Raw genomic sequence first — 19495 nt, forward strand, 5'->3', positions numbered from 1 at the left:
ATTCAAGTTTTATGTATCGATTATTGACTTTTTAGCTGGCTTTGGTGCCTTGGAGAGGAGCTAGGACCTTATGATTCTGCATGAAAGGAGGACTAGCAGCCGAGTTGCACGGGAGAATGTGAAAAGTGTTCATATGTAGTAAAAACCTGAGAAATCCGTCCGTTATCGTCATTTGTTATCGAATCGACTGAAAGCCAGATCGTCACATTGGACGCTCGTCTCTCTGAAACGGTTGTACTTATCGTCTGCAAAGCTATGTCGCGTGCTGCGGTATGCGGAGACACTAAAATCACCATAGTAGAACACAGATGAAGCTTCTAAGTTGAAGTAATATCCAGAAAGATGTAGTACAATTCAAGTCTTAGCTATCGATTATTGACTTTTTACCATTCTTTGGTGCCTTGGACATGAGCTAGGACCTTAAGATTCTGCATGAAAGGAGGACTAGCAGCCGGGTTGCAGGGGAGAATGTAAAAAGTGTTCATATGTAGTAAAAACCTGAGAAATCCGTTCGTTATCGTCATTTGTTATCGAATCGACTTAAAGCCAGATCGTCACATTAGCCGCTCCTCTCTCTGAAACGGTTGTACTTATCGACTGCAAAGCTATGTCGCGTGCTGCGGTATGTGGAGACACTAAAAGCACCATAGTAGAACACAGATGAAGCTTCTAAGATGATGTAATAGTCAGTAAGAAGTAGCACAATTCAAGTTTTAAGTATCGATTATTGACTTTTTAGCTGGCTTTGGTACCTTGGACATGAGCTAGGACCTTATGATTCTGCATGAAAGGAGGACTAGCAGCGCAGTTGCAAGGGAGAATGTGAAAAGTGTTCATATGTAGTAGAAACCTAATAAATCCGTCCGTTTCCGCCATTTGTAATCGAATCGACTTAAAGAAAGATCGTCACATTGGCCGCTCTTCTCTCTTAAACGGTTGTACTTATCGTCTGCAAAGCTATGTCGCGTGTAGCGGTATGTGGAGACACTAAAAGCACCATAGTAGAACACAGATGAAGCTTCTAAGCTGATGTAATAGCCAGTAAGAAGTAGTACAATTCGTGTTATAGGTATCGATTATTGACTTCTTAGCTTGCTTTGGTGACTTGAACATGAGCTAGGACCTTAAGATTCTGCATGAAAGGAGGACTAGCAGCCGAGTTGCACTGGAGAATGTGGAAAATGTTCATATGTAGTAAAAACCTGAGAAATCCTTACGTTTTCGTCATTTGTTATCGAATTGACTTAAAGCCAGATCGTCACATTGGCCGCTCGTCTCTCTGAAACGGTTGTACTTATCGTCTGCAAAGCTATGTCGCGTGCTGCGGTATGCGGAGACACTAAAAGCACCATAGTAGAACACAGATGAAGCTTCTAAGTTGATGTAATAGCCAGTAAGAAGTAGTACAATTCAAGTTTTAGGTATCGATTATTGACTTTTTAGCTGGCTTTGGTGTCTTGGACATGAGCTAGGGCCTTAAGATTCTGCATGAAAGGAGGACTAGCAGCCGAGTTGCGAGGGAGAAAGTGAAAAGTGTTCATATGTAGTAAAAACCTGAGAAATCCGTCCGTTTTCGTCATTTGCTATCGAAACGACGTAAAGCCAGATCGTCACATTGGCCGCTCTTCTCTCTGAAACGGTTGTACTTATCGACTGCAAAGCTATGTCGCGTGCTGCGGTATGCGGAGACACTAAAAGCACCATAGTAGAACACAGATGAAGCTTCTAATATGATGTAATAGTAAGTAAGAAGTAGTACAATTCAAGTTTTAAGTATCGATTATTGACTTTTTAGCTGGCTTTGGTAGCTTGGACATGAGCTAGGACCTTATGATTCTGCATGAAAGGAGGACTAACAGCCGAGTTGCACGGGAGAATGTGAAAAGTGTTCATATGTAGTAAAAACCTAAGAAATCCGTCCGTTTCCGCCATAAGTTATCGAATCGACTTAAAGCCAGATCGTCACATTGGCCGGTCTTCTCTCTGAAACGGTTGTACTTATCGTCTGCAAAGCTATGTCGCGTGCTGCGGTATGTGGAGACACTAAAAGCACCATAGTAGAACACAGATGAAGTTTCTAAGCTGATGTAATAGCCAGTAACAAGTAGTAGAATTCATGTTATAGGTATCGATTATTGACTTCTTAGCTTGCTTTGGTGACTTGAACATGAGCTAGGACCTTAAGATTCTGCATGAAAGGAGGACTAGCAGCCGAGTTGCACTGGAGAATGTGGAAAATGTTCATAAGTAGTAAAAACCTGAGAAATCCTTCCGTTTCCGCCATTTGTTATCGAATTGACTTAAAGCCAGATCGTCACATTGGCCGCTCTTCTCTCTGAAACGGTTGTACTTATCGTCTGCAAAGCTATTTCGCGTGCTGCGGTATGCGGAGACACTAAAAGCACCATAGTAGAACACAGATGAAGCTTCTAAGTTGATGTAATAGCCAGTAAGAAGTAGTACAATTCAAGTTTTAGGTATCGATTATTGACTTTTTAGCTTTCTTTGGTGTCTTGGACATGAGCTAGGGCCTTAAGATTCTGCATGAAAGGAGGACTAGCAGCCGAGTTGCACGGGAGAATGTGAGAAGTGTTCATATGTAGTAAAAACCTGAGAAATCCGTCCGTTATCGTCATTTGTTATCGAATCGACTGAAAGCCAGATCGTCACATTGGCCGCTCTTCTCTCTGAAACGGTTGTACTTATCGTCTGCAAAGCTATGTCGCGTGCTGCGGTATGCGGAGACACTAAAAGCATCATAGTAGAACACAGATGAAGCCTCTAATTGATGTAATAGCCAGTAAGAAGTAGTACAATTCAAGTTTTAGGTATCGATTATTGACTTTTTAGCTGGCTGTGGTACCTTGGACATGAGCTAGGACCTTATGATTCTGCATGAAAGGAGGACTAGCAGCCCAGTTGTACGTTAGAATGTGAAAAGTGTTCATATGTAGTAAAAACCTAAGAAATCCGTCCGTTTCCGCCATTTGTTATCGAATCGACTTAAAGCCAGATCGTCACATTAGCCGCTCTTCTCTCTGAAACGGTTGTACTTATCGACTGCAAAGCTATTTCGCGTGCTGCGATATGCGGAGACACTAAGAGCACCATAGTAGAACACAGATGAAGCTTCTAAGATGATGTAATAGTCAGTAAGATGTAGTACAATTCAAGTTTTAGGTATCGATTATTGACTTTTTAGCTGTCTTTGGTGCCTTGGACATGAGCTAGGACCTTAAGATTCTGCATGAAAAGAGGTCTAGCAGCCGAGTTGTACCGGAGAATGTGAAAAGTGTTCATATGTAGTAAAAACCTGAGAAATCCGTCCGTTTTCGTCATTTGTTATCGAATCGACTTAAAGCCAGATCGTCACATTGGCCCCTCTTCTCTCTGAAACGGTTGTACTTATCTTCTCCAAAGCTATGTCGCGTGCTGCGGTATGTGGAGACACTAAAAGCACCATAGTAGAACACAGATGAAGCTTCTAAGTTGATGTAATAGCCAGTAAGAAGTAGTACAATTCAAGTTTTAGGTATCGATTATTCACTTTTTAGCTGGCTTTGGTGCCTTGGACATGAGCTAGGATTTTACGATTGTGCATGAAAGGAGGACTAGCAGCCGAGTTGCACGGGAGAATGTGAAAAGTGTTCATATGTAGTAAAAACCTGAGAAATCCGTCCGTTTTCGTCATTTGTTATCGATTCGACTTAAAGCCACATCGTCACATTGACCGCTCTTCTCTCTGAAACGGTTGTACTTACCGTCTGCAAAGCTATGTCGCGTGCTGCGGTATGCGGAGACACTAAAAGCATCATAGTAGAACACAGATGAAGATTCTAAGTTGATGTAATAGCCAGTAAGAAGTAGTACAATTCAAGTTTTAGGTATCGATTATTGACTTTTTGGTGGCTTTGGTGCCTTGGACATGAGCTATGACCTTAAGATTCTGCATGAAAGGAGGACTAGCAGCCGAGTTGCAGGGGAGAATGTAAAAAGTGTTCATATGTAGTAAAAACCTGAGAAATCCGTTCGTTATCGTCATTTGTTATCGAATCGACTTAAAGCCAGATCGTCACATTAGCCGCTCTTCTCTCTGAAACGGTTGTACTTATCGACTGCAAAGCTATGTCGCGTGCTGCGGTATGCGGAGACACTAAAAGCACCATAGTAGAACACAGATGAAGCTTCTAAGATGATGTAATAGTCAGTAAGAAGTAGTACAATTCAAGTTTTAAGTATCGATTATTGACTTTTTAGCTGGCTTTGGTAGCTTGGACATGAGCTAGGACCTTATGATTCTGCATGAAAGGAGGACTAGCAGCCGAGTTGCACGGGAGAATGTGAAAAGTGTTCATATGTAGTAAAAACCTAAGAAATCCGTCCGTTTCCGCCATTTGTTATCGAATCGACTTAAAGCCAGATCGTCACATTGGCCGCTCTTCTCTCTGAAACGGTTGTACTTATCGTCTGCAAAGCTATGTCGCGTGCTGCGGTATGTGGAGACACTAAAAGCACCATAGTAGAACACAGATGAAGCTTCTAAGCTGATGTAATAGCCAGTAAGAAGTAGTACAATTCATGTTATAGGTATCAATTATTGACTTCTTAGCTTGCTTTAGTGACTTGAACATGAGCTAGGACCTTAAGATTCTGCATGAAAGGAGGACTAGCAGCCGAGTTGCACTGGAGAATGTATAAAATGTTCATATGTAGTAAAAACCTGTGAAATCCTTACGTTTTCGTCATTTGTTATCGAATTGACTTAAAGCCAGATCGTCACATTGGCCGCTCTTCTCTCTGAAACGGTTGTACTTATCGTCTGCAAAGCTATGTCGCGTGCTGCGGTATGCGGAGACACTAAAAGCACCATAGTAGAACACAGATGAAGCTTCTAAGTTGATGTAATAGCCAGTAAGAAGTAGTACAATTCAAGTTTTAGGTATCGATTATTGACTTTTTAGCTGGCTTTGGTGTCTTGGACATGAGCTAGGGCCTTAAGATTCTGCATGAAAGGAGGACTAGCAGCCGAGTTGCACGGGAGAATGTGAAAAGTGTTCATATGTAGTAAAAACCTGAGAAATCCGTCCGTTATCGTCATTTGTTATCGAATCGACTGAAAGCCAGATCGTCACATTGGCCGCTCTTCTCTCTGAAACGGTTGTACTTATCGTCTGCAAAGCTATGTCGCATGCTGCGGTATGCGGAGACACTAAAACCACCATAGTAGAACACAGATGAAGCGTCTAAGTTGAAGTAATATCCAGAAAGATGTAGTACATTTCAAGTCTTAGGTATCGATTATTGACTTTTTACTATTCTTTGGTGCCTTGCACATGAGCTAGGACCTTAAAATTCTGCATGAACGGAGGACTAGCAGCCGAGTTGCAGGGGAGAATGTAAAAAGTGTTCATATGTAGTAAAAACCTGAGAAATCCGTTCGTTATCGTCATTTGTTATCGAATCGCCTTAAAGCCAGATCGTCACATTAGCCGCTCTTCTCTCTGAAACGGTTGTACTTATCGACTGCAAAGCTATGTCGCGTGCTGCGACATGCGGAGACACTAAAAGCACCATAGTAGAACACAGATGAAGCTTCTAAGATGATGTAATAGTCAGTAAGATGTAGTACAATTCAAGTTTTAGGCATCGATTATTCACTTTTTAGCTGGCTTTGGTGCCTTGGACATGAGCTAGGACTTTAGGATTGTGCATGAAAGGAGGACTAGCAGCCGAGTTGTACGGGAGAATGTGAAAAGTGTTCATATGTAGTAAAAACCTGAGAAATCCGTCCGTTTTCGTCATTTGTTATCGAATCGACTTAAAGCCAGATCGTCACAATGGCCGCTCTTCTCTCTGAAACGGTTGTACTTATCGTCTGCAAAGCTATGTCGCGTGCTGCGGTATGCGGAGACACTAAAAGCATCATAGTAGAACACAGATGAAGCTTCTAATTGATGTAATAGCCAGTAAGAAGTATTAAATTTCAAGTTTTAGGTATCGATTAGTGACTTTTTAGCTGGCTTTGGTACCTTGGACATGAGCTAGGACCTTATGATTCTGCATGAAAGGAGGACTAGCAGCCGAGTTGCACGGGAGAATGTGAAAAGTGTTCATATGTAGTAAAAACCTAAGAAATCCGTCCGTTTCCGCCATTTGTTATCGAATCGACTTAAAGCCAGATCGTCACATTGGCCGCTCTTCTCTCTGAAACGGTTGCACTTATCGTCTGCAAAGCTATGTCGCGTGCTGCGGTATGTGGAGACACTAAAAGCACCATAGTAGAACACAGATGAAGCATCTAAGCTGATGTAATAGCCAGTAAGAAGTAGTACAATTCATGTTATAGGTATCGATTATTGACGTCTTAGCTTGCTTTGGTAAGTTGAACATGAGCTAGGACCTTAAGATTCTGCATGAAAGGAGGACTAGCAGCCGAGTTGCACTGGAGAACGTGGAAAATGTTCATATGCAGTAAAAACCTGAGAAATCCTTACGTTTTCGTCATTTGTTATCGAACTGACTTAAAGCCAGATCGTCACATTGGCCGCTGTTCTCTCTGAAACGGTTGTACTTATTGTCTGCAAAGCTATGTCACGTGCTGCGGTATGCGGAGACACTAAAGGCACCATAGTAGAACACAGATGAAGCTTCTAAGTTGATGTAATAGCCAGTAAGAAGTAGTACAATTCAAGTTTTAGGTATCGACAATTGACTTTTTAGCTGGCTTTGGTGTCTTGGACATGAGCTAGGGCCTTAAGATTCTGCATGAAAGGAGGACTAGCAGCCGAGTTGCGAGGGAGAAAGTGAAAAGTGTTCATATGTAGTAAAAACCTGAGAAATCCGTCCGTTTTCGTCATTTGTTATCGAATCGACGTAAAGCCAGATCGTCACATTGGCCGCTCTTCTCTCTGATACAGTTGTACTTATCGTCTGCAAAGCTATGTCGCGTGCTGCGGTATGCGGAGACATTAAAAGCACCATAGTAGATCACAGATGAAGCTTCTAAGTTGATGTAATAGGCGGTAAGAAGTAGTACAATTCAAGTTTTAGGTATCGATTATTGACTTTTTAGCTGGCTTTGGTGCCTTGGAGAGGAGCTAGGACCTTAAGATTCTGCATGAAAGGAGGACTAGCAGCCGAGTTACACGGGAGAATGTGAAAAGTGTTCATATGTAGTAAAAACCTGAGAAATCCGCCCGTTATCGTCATTTGTTATCGAATCGACTGAAAGCCAGATCGTCACATTGGCCGCTCTTCTCTCTGAAACGGTTGTACTTATCGTCTGCAAAGCTATGTCGCGTGCTGCGGTATGCGGAGACACTAAAACCACCATAGTAGAACACAGATGAAGCTTCTAAGTTGAAGTAAAATCCAGAAAGATGTAGTACAACTCAAGTCTTAGGTATCGATTATTGACTTTATACCATTCTTTGGTGTCTTGGACATGAGCTAGGACCTTAAAATTCTGCATGAAAGGAGGACTAGCAGCCGAGTTGCACGGGAGAATGTGAAAAGTGTTCATATGTAGTAAAAACCTTAAAAATCCGTTCGTTATCGTCATTGTTATCGAATCGACATAAAGCAAGATCGTCACATTAGCCGGTCTTCTCTCTGAAACGGTTGTACTTATCGACTGCAAAGCTATGTCGCGTGCTGCGGTATGCGGAGACACTAAAAGCACCATAGTAGAACACAGATGAAGCTTCTAAGATGATGTAATAGTCAGTAAGAAGTAGTACAATTCAAGTTTTAAGTATCGATTATTGACTTTTTAGCTGACTTTGGAGCCTTGGACATGAGTTAGTACCTTAAGATTCTGCATGACCGGAGGTCTAGCAGCCGAGTTGTACGGGAGAATGTGAAAAGTGTTCATATGTAGTAAAAACCAAAGAAATCCGTCCGTTTTCGTCATTTGTTATCGAATCGACTTGAAGCCAGATCGTCACATTAGCTGCAATTCTCTCTGAAACGGTAGTACTTATCGACTGCAAAGCTATGTCGCGTGCAGCGGTATGCGGAGACACTAAAAGCACCATAGTAGAACACAGATGAAGCTTCTAAGTTGATGTAATAGCCAGTAAGAAGTAGTACCATTCAAGTTTCAGGTATCGATTATTGACTTTTTAGCTGGCTTTGGTGCCTTGGACATGAGCTAGGACCTTAAGATTCTGCATGAAAGGAGGACTAGCAGCCGAGTTGCACGGGAGAATGTGAAAAGTGTTCATATGGAGTAAAAACCTGAGAAATCCGTCTGTTTTCGTCATTTGTTATCGAATCGACTTAAAGCCAGATCGTCACATTGGCCGCTCTTCTCTCTGAAACGGTTGTACTTATCGTCTGGAAAGCTATGTCGCGTGCTGCGGTATGCGGAGACACTAAAAGCATCATAGTAGAACACAGATGAAGCTTCTAATTGATGTAATAGCCAGTAAGAAGTAGTACAATTCAAGTTTTAGGTATTGACTATTGACTTTCTAGCTGGCTTTGGTGCCTTGGACATGCGCTAGGACCTTAAGATTCTGCATGAAAGGAGGACTAGCAGCCGAGTTGAACGGGAGAATGTGAAAAGTGTTCCTATGTAGTAAAAACCTGAGAAATCCGTTCGTTATCGTCATTTGTTATCGAATCGACTTAAAGCCAGATCGTCACATTAGCCGCTCTTCTCCCTGAAACGGTTGTACTTATCGACTGCAAAGCTTTGTAGCGTGCTGCGGTATGCGGAGACACTAAAAGCACCATAGTAGAACGCAGATGAAGCTTCTAAGATGATGTAATAGCCAGTAAGAAGTAGAACCATTCAAGTTTTAGGTATCGATTGTTGACTTTTTAGCTGGCTTTGGTGCCTTGGACATGAGCTAGGACCTTAACATTCTGCATGAAAGGAGGACTAGCAGACAGTTTCACGGGAGAATGTGAAAAGTGTTCATATGTAGTAAAAACCAGAGAAATCCGTCCGTGTTCAACACTTGTTATCGAATCGACTTAAAGCCAGATCGTCACATTGGCCGCTCTTCTCTCTGAAACGGTTGTACTTATCGTCTGCAAAGCTATGTCGAGTGCTGCGGCATGCGGAGACACTAAAAGCACCATAGTAGAACACAGATGAAGCTTCTAAGTTGATGTAATAGCCAGTAAGAAGTAGTACAATTCAAGTTTTAAGTATCGATTGTTGACTTCTTACCCTTCTTTGGTGCCTTGGGCATGAGCTAGGAACATAAGATTTTGCATGATAGGAGGTCTAGCAGCCGCGTTGCACGTGAGAATGTGAAAAGTGTTCATATGTAGTAAAAACCTGAGAAATCCGTTCGTTATAGTCATTTGTTATCGAATCGACTTAAAGCCAGATCTTCACATTAGCCGCTCTTCTCTCTGAAACGGTTGTACTTATCGACTGCAAAGCTATGTCGCGTGCTGCGGTATGCGGAGACACTAACAGCACCATAGTAGAACACAGATGAAGCTTCTAAGTTGATGTAATAGTCAGTAAGAAGTAGTACAATTCAAGTTTTAGGTATTGATTATATACTTTTTAGCTGGCTTTGGTGCCTTGGACATGAGCTAGGACCTTAAGATTCTGCATGAAAGGAGGACTAGCAGCCGAGTTGCACGGGAGAATATGAAAAGTGTTCATATGTAGTAAAAACCAGAGAAATCCGTCCGTGTTCGACATTTGTTATCGAATCGACTTAAAGCCAGATCGTAACATTGGCCGCTCTTCTCTCCAAAACGGTTGTACTTATCGTCTGCAAAGCTATGTCGAGTGCTGCGGCATGCGGAGACACTAAAAACACCATAGTAGAACACAGATGAAGCTTCTAAGTTGATGTAATAGCCAGTAAGAAGTAGTACAATTCAAGTTTTAAGTATCGATTGTTGACTTGTTACCCTTCTTTGGTGCCTTGGGCATGAGCTAGGAACTTAAGATTTTGCATGATAGGAGGTCTAGCAGCCGCGTTGCACGTGAGAATGTGAAAAGTGTTCATATGTAGTAAAAACCTGAGAAATCCGTCCGTTTTCGTCATTGGTTGTCGAATCGACTTAAAGCCAGATCGTCACATTAGTCGCTCTTCTCCCTGAAACGGTTGTACTTATCGACTGCAAAGCTATGTCGCGTGCTGCGGTATGCGGAGACACTAAAAGCACCATAGTAGAACGCAGATGAAGCTTCTAAGATGATGTAATAGTCATTAAGAAGTAGTACAATTCCAGTTTTAGGTATCGATTATTGACTTTTTAGCTGGCTTTGGTGCCTTGGACATGAGTTAGGACCTTAAGATTCCGCATGAAAGGAGGTCTAGAAGCCGAGTTGTACGGGAGAATGTGAAAAGTGTTCATATGTAGTAAAAACCTGAGAAATCCGTCCGTTTTCGTCATTTGTTATCGAATCGCCTTAAAGCCAGATCGACACATTGGGCGCTCTACTCTCTAAAATGGTTGTACTTATCGTCTGCAAAGCTATGTCGCGCGCTGCGGTATGCGGAGACACTAAAAGCACCATAGTAGAATACAGATGAAGCTTCTAAGTTGATGTAATAACCAGTAAGAAGTAGTACAATTCAAGTTATAGGTATCGATTATTGACTTTTTAGCTGGCTTTGGTACCTTGGACATGAGCTAGGACCTTAACATTCTGCATGAAAGGAGGACTAGCAGCCGAGTTGCACGGGAGAACGTGAAAAGTGTTCATATGTAGTAAAAACCTGAGAAATCCGTCCGTTTTCGTCATTTGTTATCGAATCGACTTAAATCCAGATCGTCACATTGGCCGCTCTTCGTTCTGAAACGGTTGTTCTTATCTTGTGCAAAGCTATGTCGCGCGCTGCGGTATGCAGAGACACTAAATGCACCATAGTAGAACACAGATGAAGCTTCTAAGTTGATGTAATAGTCAGTAAGAAGTAGTACAATTCAAGTTTTAGGTACTGATTATTGACTTTTTAGCTGGCTTTGGTGTCTTGGACATGAGATAGGACCTTAAGATTCTGCATGAAAGGATTACTAGCAGCCGAGTTGCACTGGAGAATGTGGAAAGTGTTCATATGTAGTAAAAACCTGAGAAATCCTTCCGATTTCGTCATTTGTTTTCGAATCGACTTAAAGCCAGATCGTCACATTGGCCGCTCTTCTCTCTGAAACGGTTCTACTTATTGTCTGCAAAGCTATGTCGCATGCTGCGGTATGCGGAGACACTGAAAGCACCATAGTAGAACACAGATGAAGCTTCTAAGTTGATGTAATAGCCGGTAAGAAGTAGTACCATTCAAGTTTTAGGTATCGATTATTAACTTTTTAGCTGGCTTTGGTGCCTTGGACATGAGCTAGGACCTTAAGATTCTGCATGAAAGGAGGACTAGCAGCCGAGTTGCACGGGAGAATGTGAAAAGTGTTCATATGTAGTAAAAACCAGAAAAATCCGTCCGTGTTCGACATTTGTTATCGAATCGACTTAAAGCCAGATCGTCACATTGGCCGCTCTTCTCTCTCAAACGGTTGTACTTATCGACTGCAAAGCTATGTCGCGTGCTGCGGTATGCGGAGACACTAAAGCCACCATAGTAGAACACAGATGAAGCTTCTAAGTTGATGTAATAGTCAGTAAGAAGTAGTACAATTCAAGTTTTAGGTATTGATTGTTGACTTTTTACCCTTCTTTGGTGCCTTGGGCATGAGCTAGGAACTTAAGATTTTGCATGATAGGAGGTCTAGCAGCCGCGTTGCACGTGAGAATGTGAAAAGTGTTCATATGTAGTAAAAACCAGAGAAATCCGTCCGTGTTCAACATTTGTTATCGAATCGACTTAAAGCCAGATCGTCACATTGGCCGCTCTTCTCTCTGAAACGGTTGTACTTATCGTCTGCAAAGCTATGTCGAGTGCTGCGGCATGCGGAGACACTAAAAGCACCATAGTAGAACACAGATGAAGCTTCCAAGTTGATGTAATAGCCAGTAAGAAGTAGTACAATTCAAGTTTTAAGTATCGATTGTTGACTTCTTACCCTTCTTAGGTGCCTTGGGCATGAGCTAGTAACTTAAGATTTTGCATGATAGGAGGTCTAGCAGCCGCGTTGCACGTGAGAATGTGAAAAGTGTTCATATGTAGTAAAAACCTGAGAAATCCGTTCGTTATCGTCATTTGTTATCGAATCAACTTAAAGCCAGATCGTCACATTAGCCGCTCTTCTCTCTGAAACGGTTGTACTTATCGACTGCAAAGCTATGTCGCGTGCTGCGGTATGCTGAGACACTAAAAGCACCATAGTAGAACACAGATGAAGCTTCTAAGTTGATGTAATAGCCAGTAAGAAGTAGTACCATTCAAGTTTTAGGTATCGATTATTAACTTTTTAGCTGGCTTTGGTGCCTTGGACATGAGCTAGGACCTTAAGATTCTGCATGAAAGGAGGACTAGCAGCCGAGTTGCACGGGAGAATGTGAAAAGTGTTCATATGTAGTAAAAACCAGAGAAATCCGTCCGTGTTCGACATTTGTTATCGAATCGACTTAAAGCCAGATCGTCACTTTGGCCGCTCTTCTCTCTCAAACGGTTGTACTTATCGACTGCAAAGCTATGTCGCGTGCTGCGGTATGTGGAGACACTAAAAGCACCATAGTAGAACACAGATGAATCTTCTAAGTTGATGTAATAGTCAGTAAGAAGTAGTACAATTCAAGTTTTAGGTATTGATTATTGACTTTTTAGCTGGCTTTGGTGCCTTGGACATGAGCTAGGACCTTAAGATTCTGCATGAAAGGAGGACTAGCAGCCGAGTTGCACGGGAGAATATGAAAAGTGTTCATATGTAGTAAAAACCAGAGAAATCCGTCCGTGTTCGACATTTGTTATCGAATCGACTTAAAGCCAGATCGTCACATTGGCCGCTCTTCTCTCTAAAACGGTTGTACTTATCGTCTGCAAAGCTATGTCGAGTGCTGCGGCATGCGGAGACACTAAAGGCACCATAGTAGAACACAGATGAAGCTTCTAAGTTGATGTAATAGCCAGTAAGAAGTAGTAAAATTCAAGTTTTAAGTATCGATTGTTGACTTTTTACCCTTCTTTGGTGCCTTGGGCATGAGCTAGGAACTTAAGATTTTGCATGATAGGAGGTCTAGCAGCCGCGTTGCACGTGCGAATGTGAAAAGTGTTCATATGTAGTAAAAACCTGAGAAATCCGTCCGTTTTCGTCATTTGTTATCGAATCGACTTAAATCCAGATCGTCACATTGGCCGCTCCTCGTTCTGAAACGGTTGTTCTTATCTTGTGCAAAGCTATGTCGCGCGCTGCGGTATGCAGAGACACTAAATGCACCATAGTAGAACACAGATGAAGCTTCTAAGTTGATGTAATAGCCAGTAAGAAGTAATCCGATTCAAGTTTTAAGTATCGATTATTAACTTTTTAGCTGGCTTTGGTGCCTTGGACATGAGCTAGGACCTTAAGATTCTGCATGAAAGGAGGACTAGCAGCCGAGTTGCACGGGAGAACGTGAAAAGTGTTCATATGTAGTAAAAACCTGAGAAATCCGTCCGTTTTCGTCATTTGTTATCGAATCGACTTAAATCCAGATCGTCACATTGGCCGCTCCTCGTTCTGAAACGGTTGTTCTTATCTTGTGCAAAGCTATGTCGCGCGCTGCGGTATGCAGAGACACTAAATGCACCATAGTAGAACACAGATGAAGCTTCTAAGTTGATGTAATAGCCAGTAAGAAGTAATCCGATTCAAGTTTTAGGTATCGATTATTAACTTTTTAGCTGGCTTTGGTGCCTTGGACATGAGCTAGGACCTTAAGATTCTGCATGAAAGGAGGACTAGCAGCCGAGTTGCACGGGAGAATGTGAAAAGTGTTCATATGTAGTAAAAACCAGAGAAATCCGTCCGTGTTCGACATTTGTTATCAAATCGACTTAAAGCCAGATCGTCACATTGGCCGCTCTTCTCTCTCAAACGGTTGTACTTATCGACTGCAAAGCTATGTCGCGTGCTGCGGTATGCGGAGACACTAAAAGCACCATAGTAGAACACAGATGAAGCTTCTAAGTTGATGTAATAGTCAGTAAGAAGTAGTACAATTCAAGTTTTAGGTATTGATTATTGACTTTTTAGCTGGCTTTGGTGCCTTGGACATGAGCTAGGACCTTAAGATTCTGCATGAAAGGGGGACTAGCAGCCGAGTTGCACTGGAGAATGTGGAAAATGTTCATATGTAGTAAAAACCTGAGAAATCATTCCGATTTCGTCATTTGTTATCGAATCGACTTAAAGCCAGATCGTCACATTGGCCGCTCTTCTCTCTGAAACGGTTCTACTTATTGTCTGCAAAGCTATGTCGCATGCTGCGGTATGCGGAGACACTGAAAGCACCATAGTAGAACACAGATGAAGGCTCTAATTTGATGTAATAGCCTGTAAGAAGTAGTACAATTCAAGTTTTAGGTATCGATTATTGACTTTTTAGCTGGCTTTGGTGCCTTGGACATGAGCTAGGACCTTAAGATTCTGCATTAAAGGAGGACTAGCAGCCGAGTTGCACGTTAGAATGTGAAAAGTGTTCATATGTAGTAAAAACCAGAGAAATCCGTCCGTGTTCAACATTTGTCATCGAATCGACTTAAAGCCAGATCGTCACATTGGGCGCTCTACTCTCTAAAGCGGTTGTACTTATCGTCTGCAAAGCTATGTCGCGTGCTGCGGTATGTGGAGACACTAAAAGCACCATAGTAGAACACAGATGAAGCTTCTAAGTTGATGTAATAGCCAGTAAGAAGTAGTACAATTCAAGTTTTAGGTATCGATTGTTGACTTTTTACCCTTCTTTGGTGCCTTGGGCATGAGCTAGGAACTTAAGATTTTGCATGATAGGAGGTCTAGCAGCCGCGTTGCACGTGAGAATGTGAAAAGTGTTCATATGTAGTAAAAACCTGAGAAATCCGTCCGTTTCGTCATTTGTTATCGAATCGACTTAATGCCAGATAGTCACATTGGCCGCTCTTCTCTCTGAAACGGTTGTACTTATCGTCTGCAAAGCTATGTCGCGTGCTGTGGTATGCGGAGACACTAAAATCACCATTGTAGAACACAGATGAAGCTTCTAAGATGATGTAATAGCCAGTAAGATGTAGTACAATTCAAATCTTAGGTATCGATTATTGATTTTTTACCATTCTTTAGTGGCTTGGACATCAGCTAGGACCTTAAAATTCTGCATGAATGGAGGACTAGCAGCCGAGGTGCACGGGAGAATGTGAAAAGTGTTCATATGTAGTAAAAACCTGAGAAATCCGTCCGTGTTCGACATTTGTTATCGAATCGACTTAAAGCCAGATCGTCACATTGGCCGCTCTTCTCTTTGAAACGGTTGTACTTATCGTCTGCAAATCTATGTCGCGTGCTGCGGTATGCGGAGACACTAAAATCACCATAGTAGAACACAGATGAAGCTTCTAAGATGATGTAATAGCCAGTAAGAAGTAGTACAATTCAAGTTTTAGGTATCGATTATTTACTTTTTAGCTGGCTTTGGTGCCTTGGACATGAGCTAGGACCTTAAGATTCTGCATGAACGGAGGACTAGCAGCCGAGTTGCACGGGAGAATGTGAAAAGTGTTCATATGTAGTAAAAACCTGAGAAATCCGTCCGTTTCGTCATTTGTTATCGAATCGACTTAATGCCAGATAGTCACATTGGCCGCTCTTCTCTTTGAAACGGTTGTACTTATCGTCTGCAAATCTATGTCGCGTGCTGCGGTATGCGGAGACACTAAAATCACCATAGTAGAACACAGATGAAGCTTCTAAGTTGATGTAATAGCCAGTAAGAAGTAGTACAATTCAAGTTTTAGGTATCGATTATTTACTTTTTAGCTGGCTTTGGTGCCTTGGACATGAGCTAGGACCTTAAGATTCTGCATGAACGGAGGACTAGCAGCCGAGTTGCACTGGAGAATGTGAAAAGTGTTCATATGTAGTAAAAACCTGAGAAATCCGTCCGTTTCGTCATTTGTTATCGAATCGACTTAAAGCCATATAGTCACATTGGCCGCTCTTCTCTCTGAAACGGTTGTACTTATCGTCTGCAAAGCTATGTCACGTGCTGCGGTATGCGGAGATACTAAAAGCACCATAGTAGAACACAGATGTAGCTTCTAAGTTGATGTAATAGCCAGTAAGAAGTAGTAAAATTCAAGTTTTAGGTATCGATTATTGACTTTTTAGCTGGCTTTGGTGCCTTGGACATGAGCTAGGACCTTAAGATTCTGCATGAAAGGAAATTAGCAGCGGAGTTGCACGGGAGAATATGAAAAGTGCTCATATGTAGTAAAAACCTGAGAAATCCGTCCGTTTTCGTCATTTGTTATCGAATCGACTTAAAGCCAGATCGTCACATTGGCCGCTCTTCTCTCTGAAACGGTTGTACTTATCGTCTGCAAAGCTATGTCGCGTGCTGCGGTATTCTGAGACACTAAAAGCACCATAGTACAACACAGATAAAGCTTCTAAGTTGATGTAATAGCCAGTAAGAAGTAGTACAATTCGAGTTTTAGGTATCGATTATTGACTTTATAGCTGGCTTGGTGCCTTGGACATGAGCCAGGACCTTAACATTCTGCATGAAAGGAGGACTAGCAGCCAATTTGCACAGGAGAATGTGAAAAGTGTTCATATGTAGTAAAAACCTGAGAAATCCGTCCGTTATCGTCATTTGTTATCGAAACGACTTAAAGCCAGATCGTCACATTGGCCGCTCTTCTCTCTGAAACGGTTGTACGTATCGTGTGCAAAGCTATGTCGCGTGCTGCGGTATGCGGAGACAGTAAAAGCACCATAGTAGAAGACAGATGAAGCTTCTAAGTTGATGTAATACTCAGTAAGAAGTAGTCCAATTCAAGTTTTAGGTATCGATTATTGACTTTTTAGCTGGTTTTGTTGCCTTGGACATGAGACAGGACCTTAGGTTTCTGCATGAAAGGAGGACTAGCAGCCGAGTTGCACGGGAGAATGTGAAAAGTATTCATATGTAGTAAAAACCTTCGACATTTGTCCGTTTTCGTCATTTGTTATCGAATCGACTTAAAGCGAGATCGTCAAACTGGCCGCTCTTCTCTCTGAAACGGTTGTACTTCTCGTCTGCAAAGCTATGTTGCGTGCTGCGGTATGCGGAGACAGTAAAAGATTCATAGTAGAACACAGATGAAGCTTCTAAGTTGATGTAATAGCCAGTAAGAAGTAGTACAATTCAAGTTTTATCTAACGATTATTGACTTTTCAGCTGTCTTTGGTGCCTTGGACATGAGCTAGGACCTTAAGATTCTGGATGAAAGGAAGACTAGCAGCCGAGTTGCACGGGAGAATGTGAAAAGTGTTCATATGTAGTAAAAACCTGAGAAATCGGTCCGTTTTCGTCATTTGTTATCGAATCGACTTAAAACCAGATCGTGACATTGGCCGCCCTTCTCTCTGAAACGGTTCTACTTATCGTCTGCAAAGCTATGTCGCGTGCTGCGTTATGCGGAGACACTAAAATCACCATAGTAGAACACAGATGAAGCTTCTAAGTTGATGTAATAGCCAGTAAGAAGTAGTACAATTCAAGTTTTATGTATCGATTATTGACTTTTTAGCTGGCTTTGGTACCTTGGACATGAGCTAGGACCTTAAAATTCTGCAAGAATGGAGGACTAGAAGCCGAGTTGCACGGGAGAATGTGAATTGTGTTCATATGTAGTAAAAACCTGAGAAATACGTCCGTTTTCGTCATTTGTTATCGAATCGATTTATAGCCAGATCGTCACATTGGCCGTTCTTCTCTCTGAAAGGGTTGTTCTTATCGTCTGCAAAGCTATGTCGCGTGCTGCGGAATGCGGAGACAGTAAAAGCACCATAGTAGAACACAGATGTAGCTTCTAAGTTGATGTAATAGCCAGTAAGAAGTAGTAAAATTCAAGTTTTAGGTATCGATTATTGACTTTTTAGCTGGCTTTGGTGCCTTGGACATGAGCTAGGACCTTAAGATTCTGCATGAAAGGAAATTAGCAGCGGAGTTGCACGGGAGAATATGAAAAGTGCTCATATGTAGTAAAAACCTAGAAATCCGTCCGTTTTGGTCATTTGTTATCGAATCGACTTCAAGCCAGATCGTCTCATTGGCCACTCTTCTCTCTGCAAAAGTTGTACTTATCGTCTGCAAAGCTATGTCGCGTGCTGCGGTATGCGGACACACTAAAAGCACCATAGTAGAACACAGATGAAGCTTCTAAGTTGATGTAATAGCCAGTAAGAAGTAGTACAATTAAAGTTTTAGGTATCGGTTATTGACTTTTTACCCTTCTTTGGTGCCTTGGACATGAGCTAGGAAATTAAGATTTTGCATGAAGGAGGACTAGCAGCCGAGTTGCACGGTAGAATGTGAAAAGTGTTCATATGTAGTAAAAACCTGAGAAATCCGTCCGTTTTCGTCATTTGTTATCGAATCGACTTAAAGCCAGATCGTCACATTGGCCGCTCTTCTCTCTGAAACGGTTGTACTTATCGTCTGCAAAGCTATGTCGCGTACTGCGGTATGCTGAGACACTAAAAGCACCATAGTAGAACACATATGAAGCTTCTAAGTTGATGTAATAGCCAGTAAGAAGTAGTACAATTCAAGTTTTAGGTATTGAATATTGACTTTTTAGCTGGCTTTGGTGCCTTGGACTTGCGCTAGGACCTTAAGATTCTGCATGAAAGGAGGACTAGCAGCCGAGTTGCACGGGAGAATGTGAAAAGTGTTCATATGTAGTAAAAACCTGAGAAATCGGTCCGTTTTCGTTATTTGGTATCGAACCGACTTAAAGCCAGATCGTCACATTGGCCGCTCTTCTCTCTGAAACGGTTGTACTTATCGTCTGCAAAGCTATGTCGCGTGCTGCGGTATGCGGAGACACTAAAATCACCGTAGTAGAACACAGATGAAGCTTCTAAGTTAATGTAATAGCCAACAATTCAAGTTCTAGGTATCGATTATTGACTTTTTAGCTGGCTTTGGTGCTTTGGACATGAGCTAGGACCTTATGATTCTGCATGAAAGGAGGACTAGCAGCCGAGTTGCACGGGAGAATGTGAAAAGTGTTCATATGTAGTAAAAACATGAGAAATACGTCCGTTTTCGCCATTTGTTATCGAATCGATTTATAGCCAGATCGTCACATTGGCCGCTCTTCTCTCTGAAACGGTTGTACTTATCGTCTGCAAAGCTATGTCGCGTGCTGCGGTATGCGGAGACACTAAAAGCACCATAGTAGAACACAGATGAAGCTTCTAAGTTGATGTAATAGCCAGTAAGAAGTAGTACAATTCAAGTTTTAGGTTTTGAATATTGACTTTTTAGCGGCTTTGGTGCCTTGGACATGAGCTAGGACCTTAAGATTCTGCATGAAAGGAGGACTAGCAGCCGATTTGCACGGGAGAATGTGAAAAGTGTTCATATGTAGTAAAAACCTGAGAAATCCGTCCG

This window comes from Schistocerca gregaria, chromosome 6, assembly GCF_023897955.1.
Source record: "Schistocerca gregaria isolate iqSchGreg1 chromosome 6, iqSchGreg1.2, whole genome shotgun sequence".
Lineage (NCBI taxonomy): Eukaryota > Metazoa > Arthropoda > Insecta > Orthoptera > Acrididae > Schistocerca > Schistocerca gregaria.